Source organism: Leptonychotes weddellii, chromosome 16, assembly GCF_054177405.1.
Source record: "Leptonychotes weddellii isolate Sample4059 chromosome 16, ASM5417740v2, whole genome shotgun sequence".
Lineage (NCBI taxonomy): Eukaryota > Metazoa > Chordata > Mammalia > Carnivora > Phocidae > Leptonychotes > Leptonychotes weddellii.
This window is the reverse complement of record NC_138384.1, coordinates 16172783-16197833: the sequence shown is the minus strand read 5'-3', so window position 1 is coordinate 16197833 and position 25051 is coordinate 16172783. Positions and strand designations below refer to the sequence as shown.

Here is a 25051-nt window from a genome sequence, read left to right as displayed (position 1 = left end):
TCCCTCGGACTCAGCACCTGGAGCAGCGAACAGCTCCGCGCCTCATTCCGCTGACTCCGCCCCCCCTGCGCCGCCGTAGCCAATGGCGATCCTGGCCCCGCCCAGGAGGCCGCCCATTGGGGGCGCCTTCTCCGCTCTCTTCAGGCCGGCCGGCTGGTTTCTCGGGCTCTCGGTCAAGACCGCATCGCCCAGAGACTGCCGGAGTTTTTCCACAGCCTTCTGGAACTGGTAGTCCTTTAAGAACGCGGAGGGGGCTTATGCCGCAGGGGGGTAACCGAAGATGGACTGCATTTCCCAGGGTGCATGAAGAAACCGAGGCGCTGAGGAGGGCGGGAGGACTGTTTCCATAGCAAAGGCAGCTGGTTGGGGATGGCTGACAGAGAAATGGGGCAGGCCGCGGGACCCTCGGATTGTGCGTGACTTCTGGCAGCCTCTTGCGAGGGCGTTTCGATTTTTTTTTCTCCCCGATACCCACCACGGGACTCTGGGCCTCAGTTTTCCCATCTGAGAAGAAGGGCGTGGATCCGTCCCCCTGCCCACAGTCCGCGGTGATGGAGCAAACCGAGGTCGAGTCGCTTTGGTTTGCCCAACAAAGGTGAGAGAGGACGGAGGAGACCTGTGGCTTCAGAGTGTGGCCTTCTGAACTTTATCCCTTTACATTTATCTCGATTTATCATACAGGAGCGCTTTACTTTTGGTCATATCTCTTGAGCCGTCACAAGGAGGCCTTCTCATCCGGTCTTCCCCTCCGGACTCTTGGCCTCCTTACGCCACCCCTGATACGGCAACATTTCCCCCACAGTAGCCAGAGGGCGCTACTCAGGCTTCCCATTGCCTATGGAATTAAGCCCACGCTCCTCTCACCAGTGCTAAGCCCTTCTAAAACTGGTGACCACCTTGTTCTTGCCGCACTCTGAACTTCTTTGGTAGCTGGGAAGCCTTAACCATCCGTTTTCTCTCGCTCTGGTGGTTCCTTCCACCCTTGCACTCGACTCACCCTTCACACTCTTCAAGCCCCAGCCAGCTTACGTTGCCTCCTCCGTGAAGCCTTCCCAGATGTCCGGCTCCATATTAGGTACCCCACCTTGTGTGTGAGCCGCGTCCTCTACTTCCCCTGTTCTACTTGCGTGTTTATGTGTCCATCTTCCACATTAGATTGTAAGATCCACAGAACAGGGGTCATGTCTATATTATTAATACTTATAGTCCGGTGCCTAGTGTCTGCCACATAGTAGCTACTGCCTAGATATTTGTTGAGTTGAAAAGGAATTGAAAATGAATTGAACAGTAATTGAATTTTACTTACACCTCCATGCTCTTAATTTCCTAAGGTTGCACATTTCCCATTGCTGAAAGCATTCAACTAGAGGGATGCCACCCTAGTGAGGAAATGTTTATGTCATTCATACAGTGGATTGGAATTTTGACTGAATGCTTTGGGAGCCCTTACAATCCTATGATGCTAGGGATTGATAGATTCATGCCAATCATTACTTGGAAGTCTTGTCAATTCTCCCCTAAATGTCATCAGTTCTTCATGTTCCTCTATTTCTAGCTGTTTGCCCTTCTCCTTTCTGTGCCTAAATTCCCTACCTCCCACTCCCTTTCTGGGAAAGATCTTCTGCCCCTGTCAGTTATAAAGTAATGACAGTGTGAGATCTCTGCCCTTCTTTCAGTTTTCTGCTCAGCATCATAGGGCCCCGGTGGTGATGTCCCACCTTGCTAGTTAATGTTTTGTTTTTGTTTTTGTTTTTTTCTGGATCTTTTTACACTCAGGGCTCTGGTGTTGGCCAGATGGTCCAATTAATCCCACACATGCTTCATATGTCACCCCATCCAGACTTTTGGGTGTATTTCAGCTAAAGCATTCTTCGGAGAATGCCTTAATATATGAGTATAATTAATTCATGGCCAAAGAAATAACCAGGGGGACTGATTCAAACCAAAAAGACAGATTCTGAGGAAAAGAAACCCTGTCATCCTTAAGTTGATGACATCCGTGGAGGGAAGACGAGGATGGGGGAATGAGTAAAATGGATTGCATTTGGAGAAGAACTAACAGGAACTCTAAGAGGCATGGCAAAGGGGCTTTAATCCAGGCTAAAGCATGAGGGAAGGTCACTAGAGCTGGGTAAACAGATGAGGCCTCATTACTGAAGATGAGAAAACTATCAGGAGGGAGGGGGAAATGGGATTTGTGCTGACACAGAGTGTCTAATTCTGTGGATGCAGTGAGAGTAGAGGTTGCTGGAAAACAGGTGGGGGAAGACTAGACCACAGGGTGGGCATCGACAGAAAATTGGCAGAGTATCAACAGAAGGCTAGCAAAGAAGACTGCCTAGAGCCACAGTTGAAACTCTGAAGGTCAGTTTAGCACTTAAGGAGTAATGCTAGTTTTCAGGAAATTTTTGCAAATAGTGAAAAAGCCAGGGTACCATTCTTCCAGAAAGCAGGAACTAAAATAGCATTGGTCTAGCCAAGTAGAGTAAGGAAAGCTGGGTTCTAATTCTGACTTTGCCTGTGATTAGATGTGTGATCCTGGGTTGGACCTGAATTCTTCATTTGTAAAATACTCTTTATTGGTGTTAGGGAGCAGCTAATAAGATAGAGGTGTGGGAATCCAAACCCATTTACTAGCGGTGTGACCTTGCACAAACTACATTATCAGATCTACAGTTTGCTTATTTGACAATGTTGTAATAGATAAGTGAAGTTCCTTATGTAAAGCACTTCACAAATATTAGGCACTTTAACAAATGTTCTTCATCTTGGATTATCAGAAATTGGTTTGACTGTGAATAAACAGGCATGAGGTAATGTCCTGGGTAGTCTGGGTTCAAATTTCCATTCTCTTATTAGTTGTATGATTTTGGTCAGTCATATGCTCAGTGTATTTGTTTTGTCATTTTTTAAAGGGTGGCTTTAGAGCAGAGAAGCCTAAGAGAATGGAATTCTAGCTGATTGGAAGCTAGAGTTATAAAGGATTGCAGGGTAACATTGAGCTAGCTTCCTACCTTGTTAAAGGGGAAAGAAAGGTCTCAGTGAAGTTCCATAGGTCTTCTAATTAAGTAATGAGGGGATTAGCCAAAATGTTGAATCTCAGAGGTGGGGTTGGAGTGATTAATCAGGGCTGGGTGTAGAAGAGCCTAGTATACTATAGCTTTATTCTAAAGATAATGAAGGTTTTTAAGGAGCCATGCATTTTGAAAAGGTCTAGGGCCCGTGTGGAGAATGGACAGAAGATGAGGCTAGGATGTAGTTTAAAAGCTGCTGTGGTGACCCGGCACAGCATCTATGAAGATAGAAAAGAGAGAGCAGATCTGAGATATATTAAGGAGGTAAATATTCAAAGAACTTTGTGAGTGATGAGCTGAGGGCACAGAGGAGAGTGGTGAGTAAAGATGATGCCCAGGTGTCTGTCTTGGGAAACTTGGTGGATGGATGGTGGTATTTTCCCCTGAGGTGAAGAACAGTTAAGGAGCAGGTGGGTTTGAGGTGAGTGGGAGACATCCAGGTGAGATGTCCAGTAGGGTGATTTGGAGCTTGGCTTGGGAGGATGCCTTAATATTTGGTAATTAATGGCCAGAGAAGAAATAACCAGAGGGACTATTACCCTAAAACTAATTAAGACAAAACAACAGATCCTGAGAGCCTGTTGTCCTTGAGAGATGTGATCCAGAAAAAGAATCTTAAGTTATCAAGTTATGAGCATATACATCATAATTGAAGCCATGGGAATGGATGAAATTCTTCACTAGAGAGGGTCAACGAGAAAACCAAAATCCCTTGGGAAATACCAGTGTAGCTAACTCTTGGGAATGGTTTTGAAGGGGAGGAGGGAGAAAACCAGAAAGGATGTAGAGCTGAGAGACAATTTTGCTTTAAGTTGGGAGAGATTAAGGATATTAAAAAATGCTGATGGGGAAAAGCCAGTAGAGGGGTAGATGAGGATAAAGGAAAGGGAAGGGTTAAAGGATAGAGTAAGGTCAGCAAGGGGGTGGGAGGGGGTGGGGTTCAGAGTCAGTCTCAGGCAGGAGGAGGGCCCACTTGTCCTTTAATTTGGGAAGGGCAAAAGGAAGGAGGAGTTGGAGATGCAGGTCGGTTGGTAGGTCAGTAGGTAGATAGTTGGGAGGTGGGCTCAAGAAATGGAGGCAGTTCATACCCAATGGCCATTACTTCTTATGTGATGTCAGAGACCAGGCTACCTGCTCAGCGTGAGGAAATGGGATGGAATGGAAAGCTTGGAAAAAGGAGTGAAAATGTCCAAGATAGCTGCTGTGGAAAAGAGGAGGGAAAGCTAATAGCAACCCATAGGCCCTGCAGAGCAGTAGTGAGGGCCTGCTGAGGTTGGAGGCAATGGGTTTGTGGGGGAAACTAATTTGTAGGGTTGTAGGCTTTCTTCAGCATCCTATCAGCCCTGAGATAGGCATGGAGAAGGCTATTGGTAAGGCTTATCCAGGTCTTGGCTTTGCTGGAAAGCAAGAAAGCAAGGAAGTCGGAGATGTTGAGAGGTAGAAGTGCTGGTCCACCAACAGGAAGGTGGTGAACCAGGATAGAGGGGGCAGATGAGAGGGGTGGGGTTCTCAGCGTAGTGAGAAGATAGATGTGATGGGTGGGAGGGAAGAGCAGGGAGGGCAGGCAGAGCTGATTAGAGGTAGAGGAACCCTGGTCAAGGGCACTGGCAGGGTGGCTGGAGTGGACACAGGATTGTCATGGGAAAGCATTGAAAGGCAATTTTGTAGGTCATCAGCAGGTCTCCCAGAAAGATGGATGCTTTGAAGGAGAGAGGAACTCCAGTAGCCCTGTGTCAAACTGTATAGTGAGTGGGAAGTTAACAGATGGTAAGGAAGAGGGATAGGGTGCAGAGACCTCCGACATGAGTGTCACAGAAAACAAGATGTTGGGGAACTAAGAAGAAGCCCTCTTACCCTCATAAGAGCCCTGAGCTTTCTTATACATATTCATAGAAGTATCATCTCAACATCATCTACACATGATCAGTTTTATCCATACCTAAAACGCAGAATGTCTAGGAATAAACTTAACGAAACCAAAAAACAATTCTAGATTTCATGGTGAAGTTGTATCAACCAAGTTCAATGTAGTGATTCCTGCAATTTATATTTTGGTATAGTTTGTAGATTTGAGTATGTGCATATCAACTAGAAAATGTGTTTAAGAATTTTGCAAATTTCATTTCTTAGCAACGATTTGTTTTCTCAGTTTAGAACATAAATTAGAGAACTCGTGTTGATTTTTTTTTTTCAAATGTAGAGCTTAGAGCTTAATTCATGCCTTTGAAATGCCATGAATTTGAAACGCAGCCATTTTCCTTTCTGCATCCTTGAAAAGGATTACAAAGATTTTATTAGCTTTTTGGATAATCTTGCCAGCACACACAGACTTTCACAAGGGTCTCCTATCAGTAATGTTGCGTTGTGAGTGATGTTTTAGGAGTGTTGTATGTGAGCTATGTAAGACAAGTCAAATAAGCAGCCAACTTTAGGATTTTCCAAACAGCAGCTCAGTTTACAATTATGGGATTGGTATAGCATATGAAATGTGCACCTAAGTGTTAATTGAGAAAAATGATCTTCATAATTTTTAAAGAAAAAATTACAAAATCAGTTAATTGTATTGAGCAATCTTTGCTTAAAAAAACCCAGTGTTGGGACACCTGGGTGGATCAGTCAGTTAAGTGTCTGCCTTTGGCTCAGGTCATGATCCCAGGGTCCTGGGATTGAGTCCTGCATCGGGCTCCTTGTTTGGCGGGGAGCCTGCTTCTCCCTCTGCCTGCCACTCCCCCTGCTTGTGCTCTCTTTCTCTCTGACAAACAAATAAATAAATCTTAAAAAAAAAAAGAATAACGCATCATCCCTAGTATATAATATAATCCTAACATCTTTTTATTTTTCCACATTATAGTCTACATGTAGGACACATGTGTATGTATCTAGTCTTTCATATCTTTCACATTCTGGAAATCATAGTTTTAGATGTAACTTTGAGTTCTGCTTTTTTTTAACATAACATGTAATAAGCATTTTCTCTTGCTAAGATTGAATTCATTTTTCAGTTGTTCATTCACTCATTCATTCAACAAATATCTAATGAGCTGTTTTTGTGTTCCAGACAGAACTGGATCTATACTGGTAAACAGGATGCAGGACTTGCCCTCAAGGAGCAAAGATTCTTTATAAACACCATCTGTAATGATTGCCCAATATTCCATCAGAACCATACTATACTTAATCTCCTCCCTATTTAAGGCTTACTGTTTATTATTAATAATGATGTAATGAATATTTCCAAGTTTATAGCAGTTATCCTTTAAATTGTTCCTTAAGGTAAATTCCTAAGTGAACAGTTATTGAATTGAAGGATTAAAAATAATTTTGGTGTTTTGATACTCTTTGCCACATTGATTTCCAAAAAAGTGGTACCCATTTTACCCAGTCACCAGCATGAATGTTCCAGCTTTATCACAGCCTCTCCAGCATTAGACATTTCTTTCTGTTTTGCCTAAAGTATAAAATGATTCTTCCTTTTATTTTTGCATATAATTGATATCTAGTAAAAGTGCCCATCTTTTCTTTTCTTTTTTCTTTTCTTTCTTTCTTTTCTTTTTCTTTCTTTCTTTCTTTCTTTCTTTCTTTCTTTCTTTCTCTTTCTCTTTCTTTCTTTCTTTCTTTCTTTCTTTTCTTTCTTTCTTTCTTTCTCTTTCTCTTTCTTTCTTTCTTTCTTTCTCTTTCTCTTTCTTTCTTTCTTTCTTTCTTTCTCTTTCTCTTTCTTTCTTTCTTTCTTTCCTTTCTTTCTTTCTTCTTTCTTTCCCTGTCATTGGTTACTTCATTAGGTCCCTAGGAGGCTCTTGGAGGGCCATTGTCCTACCTTGTGGATCATGCCTGATGTTTAGCACACATTGGAGGCTTATAGCATCTTAGAGTTGCAAGGGATTGCATTCATCATCTAGTTCGACTAGAATTTTTGATAGGTGGCTCTCCAGCCTCTGTTTGCATATCCCTGGCAATTGGAGACTTCACGACCTCATGGGGAAGTCTGTCTTGTTTTTGCCAGGCTCTACGGGTGTTGAGGTGGCAACGGGTCCCAATGGCTCCCACGTGACCCCAGTTCTGTCTGTGAAGCAGAGCCCACACGCCAGATGTTCCAGAACCTCTCTACCTTGGCTGCCCATCGCTGCAAATATGTGGCCAGATTAGAATGTTCAATCCCAGGTAAGTCTGGCAGGTGCAGAGGCCAAGGCACTGTCCCACCCATAAGTCTCTGCAGTGGTATGTCATCAGCCTCTTCAGCTGGTTCATACGAAGTTTAAAATTAGCTGAGATTCTAAGACCTTCTTTAAGTGACCTGTAGCCGAACTAGTTCCTTACCTCACACTTCTGTGGTTGATCTTTTAAACCTGAAAACAAGACTTTGCTTTTCTCCCTATTTTATATCAATATATTGGGAGAGAAGCTGCCTGGGTCATACTCCTGCTGTCTGAAATTGGGATAATAAGAGTCATTCTGACAATTTTATGTGTTGATGTGATGATTGAGTATAATGCAAAGTTGGACATTTGTCACTCATTTTGGTTGCTGGGCAGCTGAGTCTCTTTCCTATGCTTGAGATGGAGCCATCTTCCTTTACAGCTAGGGCATGGGCATCTGCTTGAGGCTCAGGCTCCTCCAGTCAGACAAGCCCCCTCCTCATGCCACACCTCACCAATTTTGAATTGGAAGCCAGTGATGGCAAAGGAGTAGGGTCTGCTCTGCAACCTTTTTAGTGATTTGATGGGTACAATCTCGGTTTCCAGCGACAGCAGTTTTCCTGCCACACCCAGGATGAGGGTGTCTGTGGTGTAGGTGGCAGGGATGGAATTCCAGACTCAGTGGTCACAGTGATGTCTTCTTAGACTACTGTTGAATTGGGGGTTAGGGCATTGTTTCTGACTGTGTGCTTCTAAGCCTGATTTTCTTCCCTCTTGGAGATTTTGTGAGCTACTTACTATCTTTTAATTTATGTCCTTTACTGTGCATGTCAGCTAAAGTTAGTAACTTTTGCTTACAACTAAAAATCCTAACCTATACATTCAGGATATGAAAAGTGTATTGGAAAGTGCTAAGCACCACACACCTACAAGGTATTATTGTTTGGGATTTTGATTCTTAAGTAGTGGGTGTGAGGGGAGTGCGGAAGGTAAGCCTGAACTCTGTACCTGCTGAGAATTCAGATAGGTCAAGGCATGCCTGGAAATTTGGCTGATGGGAGGGTATGATGGCAGGAACTTGTGCGCTAGACCCTGGCTCAACAGTTAAAGGCTGACCGCTGACCCTAAGGCAGTTGTTATGGGGATGGAAGCTGCCAGAGGGCCTGCCTGCTGGACACACATAAGTAGACGGGCTGCTTGCTCTCTCCTACCCTTGGACCGTTACCAACAGCCAGGACCAGAAGGTGGGGCTAAGCTGTAAAGCAGGTCTCTTGGGGTTGTGCAGCTGCCCTTGGGGTGTCCTCACTGGGGTGGAAGAAGAAACCTGTCTGGATATGCTCCCCACCCCTGGAATCACAAGAAGGATGTGAGCACGTGCTACCTTTCGGCTGCCCTTCATCCCACTGAGCTACAGCTTGGCTTTCCAGCCCAGCTTGGCTGTGCCTCCCAAGTCCTGCCTTGCATGCTGCCATCTGAGTTTATCAGTCCTGGTGTCCCAGAGTGGGGTTGAGGCTGGCATGGCTGCTATGGTCAGACCCTTGGGAGCTTTGTGACATTGAGATTAGCTTCCCTGGGGACTTTCTGTCTTGAGCTCCAGAGGACCCCCAAGTCAGCCCTGTTGGGTGTGTGCATGGGGGCTGGTGCTTCTGCCTTAGGGCATTCCCTGATCCGGGTGTACAGTGAACACTGGTGCTAGCCTGATCTCTGCCTTTGCCCAGTACCCTGGTGCACTTCCAGCAAGGACTGAGATCATCATGTGTTAAAATCAGTCAGGGGTCATGTACTGTGCCTGGGCTATGGTCGTATCCGAAACGTGGTAGCACTGAGCATTGTTCAGAGGAATCCTCATAGGGAGCTGTAGGTTCTATCCCTGCTATAGCCACTGATTTTGTGATGTTAAAATCACAACTACCAATTTTAATCCTCTTGCCAAATATGACTATATATAATATTTTGATATAAAAACAAATAAAATCCACTACAAAAACAGAGTAGAATAGAAGTTCTTAAACTTTATCATCTGATCTACATAGGCTTTCAATGCCTAAGTTACTCTGTGTCAGGTAGTACCCTGGCACTTTACATACTTTCTCTTACTAATCTTCATCATAATCCCATGAGCTAGGTACCATTTTAATTCCCATCTTACAGATAAGGAAACTGAGGCCCACAGAGCTTATAGGACTAGCCCAACGTCACACAGCCAGGAAGTGAGAGAGCTGGGCTAGCCATCTACTGTCAGAACCTGAGAACTGCCCTTCCCTCAGTCGATTCCACTGTGGAACATCTTTGGCTATTGAAATGTTTTCCCGGGGCGCCTGGGTGGCTCAGTCGTTAAGCGTCTGCCTTCAGTTCAGGTCGTGGTCCCAGGGTCCTGGGATCGAGCCCCGCATCGGGCTCCCTGCTCAGGGGGGAACCTGCTTCTCCCTCTCCCACTCCCCCTGCTTGTGTTCCCTCTCTCACTGTCTCTCTCTGTCAAATGAATAAATAAAATCTTAAAGAAAGAAAGAAATGTTTTCCCTCACATGGAACTAAAAATCTGCTTCTCCCAAAGTTAGGACCATTTCTGTTTCTGCTTATGCCAGTAGCCCACCATGGCAACCCCTGGTCTCCCAATCTTGTAGCTCAGTTCTCTACTCTAGTCATACCTGAGGGCACTTCAGCTCCTTTTTCAGGGAACATCTGAACCATTTTGTATCAGCTAACTCCTTAAGACAGTCACTGTAGGAAGGTTCTGGCTGGGAAGCTCTCCAATTTTCTGGTTACTTTGACTCCAAAGATACTGGCATGCAGTTTTTCCCACTCCTGGCAAGGTCATGGCAAGAAATAATGAACCTAGCCACAAGCTTTAGAAAGGACTTGCTAGAAAGTTCTTCTCTAAGAAAATGGCAGGAAAACAGTCAAAACAGTAGAAATAGTATCAATACTGTGCTAAGGATTGTATTGCTGCATGGGAGTCTTCTGTCCCCCTGACTGGAAGGCAGGCTTCACGAGGGTGGGAATTTTTGCTGGTTTTGTTTCCTGTTGTATCCCCAGTGCCTAGAACTGTGCCTGGAGCATAGTAAATATTCAAATATTTGTTAAATGAATTACTAGTACAGTTCTACCCCTGGTGCCACTTCCTCAGGTTACTAAGTTGTTTTAGAGAATAATGTGATCTCCCAAGCCTATGTCTTTGAATTTCTTTTTCCATTACATCACCAGCAATTTTTCTAGTGTTGTTGTGATTTTGATTTGTAAGAAGATAACTTTAGCCATATGTAAAGTACAGTGGATAAATAACCCTGCTTCAGAAACAATTCCATGGGGCGCCTGGGTGGCTCAGTTGGTTAAGCAACTGCCTTTGGCTCAGATCATGATCCCGGGGTCCTGGGATAGAGTCCCACATCGGGCTCCCTGCTCAGCAGGGAGCCTGCTTCTCCCTTTCCCTCCGCCTGCCACTCCCCCTGCTTGTGCTCTCTCTCATTGTCAAATAAATAAATAAAATCTTAAAAAAAATTTCCTTTAAAAAACAAAAACAATTTCGTTTGTTCTTGTAAACCTAAGTATAAACTGGAAATTGGTTCAGCTTGGTAAAGGGCAATACGCAGGAATTATTGGATTTCTAATCTTCCATCTTTTGGAAAAACATTCTGTGGCTTTCTGTCTTGAATGTTGAACTTGAATTCGGAATGTGAAATCATTAAGAAAGAGCTAAACGAGAGGATTGTCAGTCTTATATTTTTCTCATTGTTATACAAATAATACATGCTCACTGTTAAAAATGAAAACATATGGGTAAGCAAAATGATGAATATAGAAAGCACTTACAGTTCTATCACTCAGAAGTGATCACTGTTACCATTTCTTTGTTTATATCAAATACTGAAATTAGTTAACATGGCTATTGGTTCAAGGAAGGAGCTACATTTTTCTGATTAGGAGATCTGGTTCCCAGCCCAGGTTAACCTGTGCTAAGAGCAACAACAGATGTGAGTCCAGCAAGACACAGTTAACAAATGGATAGGGTCACCCCCAGTTCACATCCTAGAATCTGACCTTAGAAGGTGACCTGAGAAGTAGCAGAAGGCTAGAATAGGAGGGAGTAAGGAAAACAACTTTGACCTTGTTGAACATCCCAAGTGTGAAAAATTTCACAAAGTTTTCCTAGAAACAGGAGTGTCTTTTCCTGAGAATTGAAGATAATCTTGGGGGAGTCTGCCTTGGGATGACTTGAAAGTCAGAAACACAGATGTGCAAGCAAGGCTCTGGGGGGACAGTGAGGGTGGTGAGCATGAGGACTCAATGTGTAATTGTTTGGTTTGTCTTCTGGACCAGTTTTCTTCTATACTGATTACCTAGGAAGGGGCCATGTCACTTCTGGTTTATGACTCACAGCAGGAAAAGGTGGAGATGTGTGAATCAGACCTGAGGTCAGGTCCTTGGGCATGTTAGCATCTTCAAGCTGCCCTTGGGATCCCTGGGAGGTCTGGGGCATGGGCCTAATGGCTTATATTTTTCTTTAAATTTTTTTTTACAAATTTTGCATTCTCTTCCATTATATTTGTCTTAGTATTAAAGTAATATTTTAAATATCTTTAAATGAAGTTGATGTTCCAGGGTGTTAGGTATACAGGCACTTTGTGTAAATGTTGGTTGAATGAATGAATGTTGTTCACCTTGATATCCAGAATGCTCTTGCTCAGGTCGTGGCAAGTCTGAAAAGGCATGATGGGACTACTGGGCTGAGAGGTAAAGAAATTAATACTCTACTGGGTACCTCCTATATGCCAGATAAGGTGCCTTGTGTTTTTTACCTACAGAGTCTCAGTTTAATCCTCATGACCTTCTAAGAAACCCTAAATTATAGGCAAGTAATTGGAGCATCAGAGAAATTAGATAACTTTCTTAACGTTTGGAATCCAGCAAAACCAAGATGAGAATCCTGGTGTGCCTGGGCCTCTGCTCTCTCCATACACCATGCAGCCCCTGAGGCTAGTTTACCCATCAATTTCTTAAGATTTCATGGGGAATGTGGCCCACTGCTCTGTCCTGGGGGCATGAAAGAAACTCTCATGTTCTGTCTTCTGGGATGTACAAAAGGCTGAAAGAGCAGGGGTCACAGGACTTGACTGTGGGCAGAAGGCGGCAACACGTCTGGGAGTCTGGAGCACATCTCCTCATTCCTGAACAAGCCAAGTGGGAGTACACTGAAATGTTCCATGAGGAGAAGGGCTTACTTGCTATGTTATTCCAGGACAACAACCATTCAGGGTGGTGGTTGGCATTTTGAGCTCGTTTAATCTTTTGAACTTTGTTCCTACTTTGTTATGGCTCAGGTTCAAGTTTCACTGTCTCCACTCAGCCATGAGTTGCGTGTCCCTGGTTGAGGGATCCATCATGGCTTTGTGGAACTCTCCAAAAGCACAAATTACAAGGTTCCAGATTATTCACAGATGTCCAGGGGTGGTTGTTAACATGATTATTCAGTGAGGGCATTGTGGTCCCTGAAGCAGATGTGGCCATTTCACCTTCCAGGGAAGGGAGAGCCCATGGTGTTTTTCTTCTCCTTAGGTTAAGCTCATGGATGGCACCCTCTACTCTTTCTTCCAAAACTCCTTCCCTAAGGCACAGGGCAGGCAGGTATGTGTCAGGTGGATAGGGCACTTGAGCCCTGAGAGCTGGATTCCTTAAGACAATTATAGGTGGTTGAGAGAAAGTAAATACAGTGTGAACCTACTGTATACAAATTAGAGAAGGAGCTGGAAGACATGTTCTTGCATATTAACTAGCCTCTAGGTCTCCTTTTGCCTATCTGTAGTTCTGAATTTTTCTGGCATGAATGTGCATTGTTTTCCTTGTAAGAAAAAAAAAGGAACTAGAAACAAATCCTATTGTTGGATATTTAAGGAATTCTGACTTTTTATGAGTATAAACAGTGCAGAGCAGGAATAACTAGCTGAAAATGAGTTAAAATTTATAAAGCACAAAAAGTAGACCCTATCTCTAAATTCTGAAAAATGAGTAAAATTGCTTAAAGATGTTTGAGGGTGATAAAACTTCTGCAGTGCTCAGCAGCATGGTTTCATTCAAAAAGCAATGACTAGACATAATAGTGTCCATCCCACTTATCCAATAATAGTTTATCAAGTTGGCCAAATTACTACATTTTAGAAACTTGTAAACTTATCTTTCTAAGCACCTTGGACATCAGTCATCTGCACAGGGGTGGGAAGTAAAGATAAGAATCTCATCCCCGGGGCGCCTGGGTGGCTCAGTCGTTAAGCATCCCAGGGTTCTGGGATCAAGGCCCACATTGGGCTCCCTGCTCAGGGGGAAACCTGCTTCTCCCTCTCACACTCCCTTTGCTTTTGTTCCCTCTCTCGGTGTCTCTCTCTCTGTCAAATAAATAAATAAAATCTTTAAAAAATAAATATCATCCCGATGTTACCTCTGAGTTTGTGGGGGTGGTCATAAGGCCAAAAGATGTGGGCTGGCAAGGTTATGTGCCCAGAGAGGCATTTGACTCTGGTCGCTGGCGCAGAAGCAAGGTGGGGTGTGGATTGTTACTTCAGTGTTGAAAACATCAACTCCAGTCGTTTGGATGCCTTTTCTATTTACTATCTTTTAATTTACAACAGACTATTTTCTCTTCTATAAAAGAAAACTGGAGGGCTGCCTGGCTGGCTCAGTCGGTAAAGCATGCAACTCTTGATCTTGGGGTTGTGAGTTTGAGCCCCACATTGGGTGTAGAGATTACTTAAGAATAAAATCTTAAAAAAAATAATAATAAATAAAATAAAATCTTTAAAAAAAAAAGAAAACTGGAAAAACCTCTTTTGTCTGCCAACCCCAGCTGTTCCCAGAGCTGCTGTATCTACCTAGCACTCTCCGTGTCCTTAAGCCCCATGTTCAGCTCTTCCCTGTCTGCCTCCCCCAGCCTGGAATAATCTAGTCTCCCATCTTGTCTGCAGGACTTCAGAGCTGTTAAGCTCTACTGGAACAAAAGAAAATTAGCACCACCACAGAGATGTGGTTTCTAACTCAGCTAGCTCTTTGCCACTCCTTTTATTCACACCTGGTCAGACACTAATCCCATTCCCCATGGTGGCTGTTTCCCGCTTGTCCAGCTCTCCTCAAATTGTCTACCCCACCACTGTCTTTATCACCAATGACCTTAACTTCTACTGCTCCAGGACAGTGAAGCCTATCAGGTTCTCAGTTCCTTTCTTCCTTGCTTCTAAAAGGATCCACATGGCATTTCCTAGACAATCCTCCTAGGCTCCCCCTCCTACCCTCTCTTGCCTCTTCCAGGATCCAGTACAATACTTTATCCTCTTTCTCTGATTCTTTAATCTTTCATCTGTGTCTGCTTCCTTTCCTTCACCCTGTAAGCATAATTCTTTCCCATTCCAGACACAGGCCCTTACCTTCACTTTCTCTTCCCTGGCAGTTTCCACCCTGTCCTTTATAAACAAACTTCTTGAAGGTAGCCTGCATTTTGTGTCTCCATTTCCTCAGCTTCTTTCATTCCCCAACAAGTCTGGGTTCTGCCCCCATCATTCTACCAAAATTGCCCTTGCTAAGTTCACTAGCGGCTTAACTTCCCGAATTATTAAATGACATCTTTTCACCAGAACTGACCTACCTCTGTGATATGTGATCAGTTTCTATAAGTCCGCCTTAAAACTCTTGTTTCTTTGGCATTTCTTGTCCCCTGATGCTTTCTACCTGCCTCCTCTGACCTCTCTTCATCTAACCAATCCTTTAATACTAGTTTGCCCTGAAATTCTGTCCTTGACCCAGCTTCTCAGCCTTTCTACCTCGGCTTCCTCCCATGAGCTTTTTAGTGACAAGGGATTTGAGCTGTGGCCAGTGGCTACCCAGCAGAGTTCTGTAAAGCCGGAAACCATCAGGTCTCTTTGATCTCTAACACAGCACATAGCCTTGACACCAAGGATTAAATTTCTAATAATGGCAATTTGCCATTGGACCCTTCGTGGATTGGATGAGGTAGGTCTTAGAGGTAACTGATATTCAACCATGGGAAGCCATCCCCTTCCCTGCTCCAGGATTTAGCCAACACGGGGGACATAGAGCTGACACACATGAAGGCTTTAGGCCCACAGGGCTGCTTCACGTTACAGTCCAGAGTCTTCTATGTTGACACATGTAGCTCTATTTCATTTGTCTTCGTTGCTCTATAGTATTCCACCATGTGGATATACTACCATATCTATTCTCCTGGTAAACATTAAGCTTATTCCTAGTCTTTTTTCCATATTTCCCACAACGCTCTGTAACACTCTCATACTGGTCCCTGTGCATACGTGCAGAATTTCTCTAGAGTGTGTGTGCATCTTGGACTTTACTAGTGGATGCGAAGCTGCTTCCCAAAGGTTGTACCAATGTGCACTCCCACTGGCTTGCATAATAGTTCCCAACATTTTAAACCAAAGGTAAAGATGAAAGCCCCACCTGGCCCAATCTAGCTCTTTGCTCCCAGGCAGCTACCTGCTGCTGGAACACCCCACATGGCTATGTGGATACCATACCAGACCCCAGTGTCTGCTTTCCAGCCTTGCCTGGGCCCTCCGTGCTGTTTGGCAGTCTTCTTGCTTAAGACCTGCTGGGAGAAGTCCCCGTGCTCCACACTGAAGCTATTTCCACCTTTTCCAGAATTGGAACTTTCTCCTGTAAGTGCCTGTTGCCAGGGCTAGTTACATAATTTGTGGGAAGTGGGGCCCTTTGTTCGAAATACAGGAAAAAGCCTTTTTTTCCCCCCTGCAATTTCTTTCTCTTGACCTGTAGTAGTGTTTTTAATTCATTGTTTAATGTTGTACTTCCTCAGGCACAAGGGTTGGTCACAGTTCCATGTGCAGACCCTCACAGTGCCTGGGGCCCTGCAGTGCGGTGTGCTACACACAGCCAACCATGACCCTCCCTTCCAGGGCTGGTGCGGCCACTGGATAAGGGTGGTGGGCAAACAGCAGAGAACCTGTCCCAGGGAGGCTGGCCCTGGGGGAATCGAGGTACCCAGCCCTTGGTGCATGCTCTGTTGTCCCATCAGACTTCGTTTACAAGACATCAACTCAAATATAAAATTATTAAGGACTTTGAGGTGGCCATAATAGAGCATTAAATCCTCAGTTCAGGGCCCAGTACAGCTGCACTGCTTGCTTGTCCCTGAAGCCAGCCCCACAGGCCACACCCCTCAGGCCCAGGTGCCTAGACACCCTTGCCTGCCATATTCTGGATTAGCTGGTGAGAACCCACTGCGAGTGTGTTGAGTTTTATTGGCACAGGTGTCATGTTTTTGCAAAGAGATCCCCAAATTGTTAAGTTTGTGTCTGTTTGGAGCTTGCATTCTATCTTTTGTCCCCAGTGGCTTCAGCCACTTAACCTAATTCTTCTCTGGGTTCTGTTTGTTTTAATAATGTAAGAGTATTGGGGCACCTGGGTGGCTCAGTCGTTAAGCGTCTGCCTTCGGCGCAGGTCATGATCTCAGGGTCCTGGGATCGAGCCCCACATCGGGCTCCCTGCTCCGCGGGAAGCCTGCTTCTCCCTCTCCCACTCCCGCTGCTTGTGTTCCCTCTCTCGCTGTGTCTCTCTCTGTCAAATAAATAAATAAAATCTTTAAAAAAAATTAAAAAAAATAATAATGTAAGGGTATTTTTGTTCACTATGGTTAAGCCTTCAGGTACCAAAATAATACTTAAAACTATTCGATGGAAAAGGATGGAAACTCCCTCTGGAGACTACGCCAGCTACAGCTCTATTAGGCTAATCCAATGTGTGGCTCTTTGTCTAATCTTGTGAGATACAAAACCACCATGATAATCACCAGTGAAAGTAAGGCAATTTTGACTAACAGAACTATACTCCAACCAAAAAAATAATAAGGCAATTTTGGTAGAATGATAGTGTAAAAGCTGGTTTTGAAATATTTCTGAACAAATTTGATTTTAAAATTGTAAGACTGTTTTCTCAACAAATACTGAGAATAGAAAATTAATTTCATGTTCTGTTCAATATCAGTAGAAGGCACTCTCAAAGTGAACTAAAATTGGATTTGGGTCAGAATGGAAAATTTGAAGAGTTCTAGGATTTCCTGAGATTACATAGCTAAAGACTTTGTAGGAAAAATCCTGTGTGTGTATGTGTGTGTGTGTGTGTGACAATTCTTGCTGTTTTAAAATATTGGTCCCCAAAAAAGGCATTTCTAAAAATAAATTTGGTGTCAGTTTTATTTCTTTTTTCTTCTCCTTCTCCTCCTCCTCTTCCCTCTCTCTTCTCCCCCTCCCCTTCCTGTCCTCCTCCCCCCTTCTTCTCCCCCTCCTCCTCCTCCTTCTTCTTCCTCTTTTAAAAGATTTTATTTATTTATTTATTTGAGAGAGAGAGATTATGAGCACTCAACACTCAAACAGGGGGAGGGGAGGGGGAGAGGGAGAGAGAATCTCAAGCAGCCTCTGTGTTGAGCACAGAGGAGCCAGCGCAGGGCTTGATCTCAAGACTCTGAGATCTCGATCTGAGCTGAAATCAAGAGTTGGACACTTAACTGACTGAGCCACATAGGAGCCCCTCTTCTTTTTAAAAGTTATTTGGGCTAACATAGTTTTTTGCTATTCCTATCCGCTGAAATTTTCCAAAATACTGGGATCTGTACATCTAGTAGTAAAGTTTGTTAAAAAAAAAAAAAAGTTAAGGAAGCAACAGGGAACATCCACATTTTTGTTTATTCATAAGGTAGCTACACACTTTCGCAGTCATTTATTAACTGATTCGCCCAGAGCCTGGGGGGCAGATTCTGAATTTGTCTTATGATAAAGGAAGAGCAACAGAGCTTGCTTGCCCTGCCTGAGGGAAGGTGGCGGTGTGGTTACAAGGAAAGCAAGTTATATTTCTGGGGTGTTTGTTATGTGACACTTGTTTAACACATAACCTTATTTAATCCTCACAGCCAAGCCACTTGCAGGTGGGGAAACTGAGGCACAGCAGGGCAGTCACTTAGCCAAGGCCACAGAGTGGAGAAGCTATCCAGTTCGAATTCCTCTCTCCCTCTCAAGAACAGCAGGGAGTCTGATGGTGCTGAGCCCTGCGGTCTGGGGGAAGAGAGTGTTCTCTGAGGGCACACGTGCCTCTGGTCTGGTTCTCCTTTCTCTGTTCTCTCAGCTAGCTGTCTTTGGTCACTCAGGGCCACATGGATAGAATTGGTTGCTTTCAGAGGAAGGCCTCTGAGTACTCTGTGTTGGCTGAGTCTTCCACGAGCCACAGAGGTTTAGAGGAAGTTCAGTTTCTCTGATGGGGGAAGATGAATGGCCCAGAGCTCAGCCCGTGCGGAAGGAGTCATGCTCCATGGGCAGGACTTCCCCAGGTAGCCTGACACAGGGCAGAAGGGTGTTATAGATCCAGAGCCGAGACCAGGAGAGAAGCTGTCTGCCTAGGATCCTGCAGCAGACTGTGCCAGAGCGTGGCTCAGTGCCGGGCTGCCCACTGCCTTGGCCCTGGTTAGTGTGTGCCATGCAGCTGCAGATGGCTGGAGACGGCACTTGTGGGACTGGCGGGCGTCGGCGTTGTGGCGCCATTCTCATTCATTAGGAGCCTTGGAGCCACATTCTTCTTGGGAGTTGATGATGGCATGTTTCCGAAACCGAATTAACTCTTTGATATTTGAGATCCTGGGATCCAGAATCGATATATGTGTCTCATGTCTTATCCCAACTCTGCTCCAGATTTTGAATGATGAACAGATGGGAGCAGTTAACCTGAAATTCCCCAAGGCAAGACTGACTAACTGTATCTTTGTGGTCTGCAGGAAGTAAGAAAACCTTCTGAAGTGCTATACCCATGGAGTGCCATGCCCTGGGGAGAATTTAGCTCGGGCTTCAAGATGAGTGAGCTAGCACTCTCTTCGGAGCACCCAACAGGCTGCTTCTTTACTCCAAGGGTGGAGCTGTCTTGGTCACTGTGGCTCTTCTTTCTGCTGGCCTGTCCCATCTGTCTGGCTTGCTTTGCCTGACCCATCAGTATCCCTGAGATGCCTTGGGTCAAGAACACAGTAAGCCCAGATGAGAAAGATGCCTAATTTGATAGTGTCCCCAGGTGAGTTCCCTGCAGTAGCTCAGATTTCTGGCCTTAAGCTTCTCTTAGTGACTCTGGACTCTGCTCTCTAGGAGGCTTCCCAGATTCAGTTATGACTGCCCTCTCAACCCTGTCTCTTGAATCTTGAGCTGGACCTGCCTCCAGCTCATGCCTGCCCAGGTGTCCTTGGTCCCCCTCCCCATCCAGCTCCTGAGTGACCCCTAATTTCTTAACGAAAAATCCCTGTACTTTGCTCTCTTCCCTAGAGCCAAACCCTCCTTGATCTGTCTGGACCAGCCCCCATTAGTTGGGTCAGGGAAAGCCCTGTGGGCTATGACCAGCTAATCTGGTAGTTTAGCAGGTGGGTGTGGGGTGGAGGTCAGAGTAGTATCAGATAGGAGCCATAATAGCTGGAGGATGAGGAGGGCATCTGAATGTGGGGCTACCCAGGAGTCAGGCCAAGGAAGTCCAAGTCTGACGTGGAGTTCACAAGGCAAGCTCTAATTGGACACAGGTGACACAGCCAAGAAGGCCAAAGCCTAGGGAAGGTGGTTAGGAGACAAGTGATGAGTGAAAAGCAGAGCCTGGAGGCCAGCTGCAAGAACTAAGGGTTTCTGGCTCTCATGCATCTCAGCTGAAAATGTGTGGGAGATGCAGCCATGGTCCACAGTCCTGACTGGAGTGTGCTGCTTGCATTTGTTGACTCACAGTGTGGCCCTGTCCTTTACTGTTTTTTTTTTTTTTAAGATTTTATTTATTTATTTGAGAGAGAGAGAGATTCTGAGCAGTGGGGAGAGGTAGAGGGAGAGGAAAAGGGAGAAGCAGACTCCCTGCTGAGCAGGGAGCCCAATGTGGGACTCGATCCCAGGACCCTGAGATCATGACCTGAGCTGAAGGCAGATGCTTAACAGACTGAGCCACCCAGCCGTCCCCACTGTCACTCTGCTAACTTGGGCTACTCTTCTCCTTCCACCTCTTAGGCCCACCTTCTGAACTTCTCTGCTCACTTGTGTACTCCTCACTCTTTCCCTGAAAGCCTAGCCTTTGCTCCCAGCCACGCTGCTGGACCTTGGGCCTAAGGCTGGTGTAGGAGCTGTCCTTCGAAGACCAAGAGCAGTGCATCGAGACTTCAGGAGAGGCCCTGGTGGGGCCCTTGACTTTCTTTAGACCTTCTTAGCACTCAGCCAGCCTTGGCCACCCACTGAACCTATCCAGGATTTACACACACACACACACATACACCACACATATACCCCCCTACACACATCCGTTTGCTTTTGGCTGAGGTGTTGGCTTCTTCTTCCTGTATCTGGCCCTACCCTCTCCTGCCCTGAGTTCTTTCTCCCTTTGCTCAGGGATGGAGTTCTGGAGTTCTGGAGTTCTACCTAAACCGCTTCTGGCATCCAGCCTGGTCAGCCCTGTTCTTGCTTCATGATCTCTCAGAGCTAATGCTATAGGGCTGAGGCTGTGAGAACCTTGAGGGCAGGGGCCTCTCCCATCTGAATGAGGCTGAATCCACAGGGCCACTGTACACTGTGTGTGGTACAGCTTAAACACCAGGTATTGGGGCACTGAGATCAATCAATCGCAAAACAGCATGTCCTTCTCCACAGGACTCTGCAGTTGGCTTTAGTACCTTCTTGTTCACACCCTTATTTCCCTGTATGCCAGCAGGGACAAAAGCTCTCCTGGGAAGACCATATTCTGTTATAACACAAGTGGGAAACGTGCTGTGCCAATGTGAACCCTGCGCAAGTGCTTGGTAAGGGGAGAGGTCTTCCAGTTTTGCCTCATCTACTGGGATGGCCATTCTGGGCACTTGATTTCAACTAAAATTCATCAGGAGGATTTGCTTGGTTGCTTGGCCTGGTGGCGAGTTGTTATCTGGTGTCTGCTGGGTGAGAGAGATCTAGAAAGCAAGCCTTTCCCACCATTTTGGGGGGGCATTGCTGAGCTCAGTCAGGAATGTCTGAGAGGATGAGGAGTGCTCCCCAGTTCTGAGCCTATAGAGACACTGGGGTGAGGGGAGAATGTGGATATGGGCCAGAGCCGGAGAACAGAGCATCCATGAAGGTCAGTGGGGCATTGGTAGTGACCTAGAAAGAAAGCTCAGATTGTCTGGTGTGCATAACCTCTTGCCCCTTGTACCCTGGCCCTTCTCAGAATCAAGGTGAACTTCCTGAGGAAATGGAGCCACAGAAGAACCCAGAGGAGAGGATGACTCTCAGTAGAAGAGTCGCCCTGCTTATCAGGCATGCCTGACAATCCATCCGCAGACAGTTTCTGCAAACCAGATCATTTTGTGGATGCATGTGAGAGACTGTGTGACTTAAAGGAACACCCAGAACACCTGTCCATCAGCTGTCTAATTCCTTTGTCACTGTAATGTTGTGATATAATAAGAAATACAAAAAAAGAAAGAAAGAAAAGAAAAGAAAGAAAGAAAGAAAAAGAAAGAAAGAAAAGAAGTACATATTTGGTCTTTGTCACTGGTTCCTGGCACAGAGCTCCTAAAATCCTTGTAGCTTCCTGAGTGATAGAGCTGAAAGGGGTATTTTTTGTTATTCATATAAGCCCCTTGCAACCAAATCTGAATTTATGCTGATGAGGTGGCTTGGGGTAGTGGGAATCGGTGTTGGTTTCCATAGGAACCGGCATGTGATTAGAGCCTTGGAACTTTCAGTTCTCTCTCTGGCCCCCACCCCCAATCTCTGGGGAGGGGAAAGGGGTTGGGGATTGACTTAAACACCAAAGACCAACAATTTAATCAATTGTGCCTGTGTAAAGGAGCCTCCATAAAATCTGTAAATGAAAGGGTTCAGAGAGCTTCTGGGTTGGTGAACACACTGAGGTGCTAGGAGAGTGGCGCACCCAGAGAGGGCATGGGAGCTCCGCACCCCTTCCCCGTAACTTGCTCTATGTATCTCTTCCATTTGGTTGTTCCCAAGCTGTAACCTTTATGATCCACTGGAAACAGTATCAAGTGTTTCCCTGAGTTCTGAGAGCCATGTAGCAAATTATTGAACCTGAAAAGGGGCTCATGGGAATCCTTGATTTGCAGCTGAGTTGGACAGAAGTGTGGGTTACCTGGGCACCCACTACTTTCAGTTGGTGTATGAAGTGGGGGCAGCCCTGTGGGCCTAAGCCCTTAACCTGTGGTGTCTGCACTAAATCTGGGTAGTTAGTGTCAGAATTGTCTAATGTGAAGGGAAAACCCACACTTTGGTGTCAGAAGTATTGTGAGTAAACAGTTTTTCCTTTAGTCATATGAATAGTAACCCCAACACATATGTCCATTTTATGGTTAGATTTTTTTGAATCCAGCTTTCCTTTAGTGAGGCTAATGCTATCAAGGAAAACCCACAGGGAGTGAGGGCAGATCACACATGTTGGCAAATCTGACAACAGGGTGGAGGATTGCATTCTTAGCCTAGTTGAATGCCACAGAACTTAGGTCCTTTGTGTAAAGTCAAGTGTTTGGCCCTCAGGAGTCAGGACCTCAAGAGACTTCAGTCAGGCCAGCATGGTAAGGATTGGAATCTGGGGTTAGCCAGTTGCTGGAGGAGCACCTTGCACATAGCTTTGGCTTACTGGCTCCAGAATTTGACGAGTCACTGTAGGTTATGTAATGACCATCTTGTCTGACAGCCCCAACCTGAATGGTGAGCCCTGATAATTCATTTCCTTCAAGAGCCAAGCGTGGCTCAGCATCTCACCTCTGCCTTAGCCAGTTCTGCAGCACCATGGGAGTATCCCTGGAGTGAGTTGTTGCACATTCCACAAATGAGGCAGGCATGACAGCGGCCCACATGTTCCATGGTTGGGTGGACTCCTCCAGGAGTCCAATGCAATCACCACTGGCCTTGTGCTGCTGCCCAAGGAGGCTGCTCCATCATTGTCATCCTCTTCCTCAATAGGAGACTTGACACAGAAGACACAGCTCTGTCCCTTGAGAAACCTAGAACAAGTGAGGGACCTGGATGGCAGAGGAGACAGATTTTGTAGACAAACTCCACACCCACACCCCACCAGGAGAGCAGAGGAGTGACTGGTCTCCTCCACCAAGGGGCCAAGGGCTGACACCTTCTGCTGTCTCCTTTTCAACAGCTTTATTGAAGTATAACTGATATAAACTGCATATATTTAAAGCATACAGTTTGATGAGTTTGACATATGTGAAATCATCACCACAACCAAGACAAGGAATGTATTCATCACTCATTTCCCTGTGCCCCTTTGAAATCCTTCCTCCCTGCCCTTCCTGCCCCCCTTAGCCAACTACTGATCTGCTATTGGCCACTGTAGATCAGTTTATATCTTCTAGAATTGTATATATGAGGAATCATACAGTATGTGCACTTTTTTGGTCTGCCTTCTTTCATAACCTCATCATTTTAGGGTTTATCCATGTCCTTGCATGTATACATAGTTTGTTCCTATTTATTGCTGAGCAGTATTCCATTGTGTGGATATACCACAGTTTGTTTATCCATATCCATTCATCTGTTGATGGACAATTGAGTTGTTTCTAGTTTGGGGCTACTACACATATAGCTTCTATGAATGTTCATGTACAAGTATTTAAATGAATACATGTTTTTTATTTCTCTTGGGTAATTACCTAAGAGTGGAGTGACTGGCTCATATGGTAGATGTATGTTTTAACTTTAAAAAACTGCCAAACTATTTTCCAAAGTGGTTGAATCATTTTACATTCCTGCCAGAAATTTCTGAGAGTTATAGTTGCTCCATAGGCTCGACAACATTTGGTATGATCATTCTTTCTAATTTTAGCCATTCTAGTGGGTGTGTAGTGGTATCTCATTATGGTATTAATTTACATACCCCTTATAACTAATGATGTTGAGCATCTTTCCATGTGTTTACTTGCCATTTATATATTTTCTTGGGTAAAGTGTTTCTTCAAATGTTTTGCCCACCTCTAAAGTTGGGTTGTTCATATTAATATAATATATAAAATAATTATAATTCATATGTTGTGACACATTAACATAGTATATGTTGTATATTATAATATATTGCATATTATATAAAATTATATGTTATATGTAAATATTTATAAGCTATCTATCCACCAAAAGGCTTGTATTTCAAATATATATTCAAATATGTTATATTCCCCCTTGGAATTTATTGACAAGCTCTGTGATGAATTGGCACAGGGTAACAGCTATGTTGAAATATTAAGGAAGAGACTAAAGTTTATAAAGTTTGCTTATTGGTGGATATTTGGTTGCAAATATTTTCTCCTAGTCTGTGGCTTAACTTTTCATTTTTGTAGCAGTGTATTTTGAAGTACAAAAGTTTAAAATCTTGGTGAAGATTTTTAGATCAATATATTGATTTTGATCCTTTGGAGCCTGCGCTTTTGTGTACTATGTAGGAAGTCTTTGCCAAATCTGAGGCCACAAAGAATTTCTCCTATATTTTCTTCTAGTCATTTGGTAGTTTTAGTTCTTACATGTAAGTCAGTGATCCATTTTAATTTTTGTATCTGATGTGAGGTAAGAGTCTAGGTTCATTTTCTTTCAAGATTCCTGGTGTTCTGGGTCAGAGTTCTGCCTTATCCCCACCACACTTCCATCTCCACCTCTTCATGAAGCCACCATCCTGTTCTAGTCTCTGATATCTCCTAAGCTATTCAGCCTCTGACTTCCTGCTGTATGCTCAAGTATTTGGTGCCGACAGTGCTCTGGATGCCCTGGAGTTTCCATCTGGCATTGATCAGGGAGGCAAAGACCAGACAGCATCCTTGTGAGGCCA

The 25051-nt window shown here is 44.7% G+C and overlaps 1 long non-coding RNA gene across 2 annotated transcripts; it reads left to right on the top strand.

The window, feature by feature from the left end:
• The first annotated feature begins 170 nt into the window (after positions 1-170).
• Positions 171-24735, top strand: LOC145717650 (uncharacterized). Of its 2 annotated transcripts, none has more exons than XR_014140998.1 (3): positions 171-595; positions 7075-7232; positions 21431-24735. It is a non-coding gene; the product is annotated as an uncharacterized LOC145717650 (long non-coding RNA). The 2 variants fall into 2 exon arrangements; XR_014140999.1 differs by having other exon boundaries at positions 19002-24735.
• Positions 24736-25051: the final 316 nt, after the last annotated feature.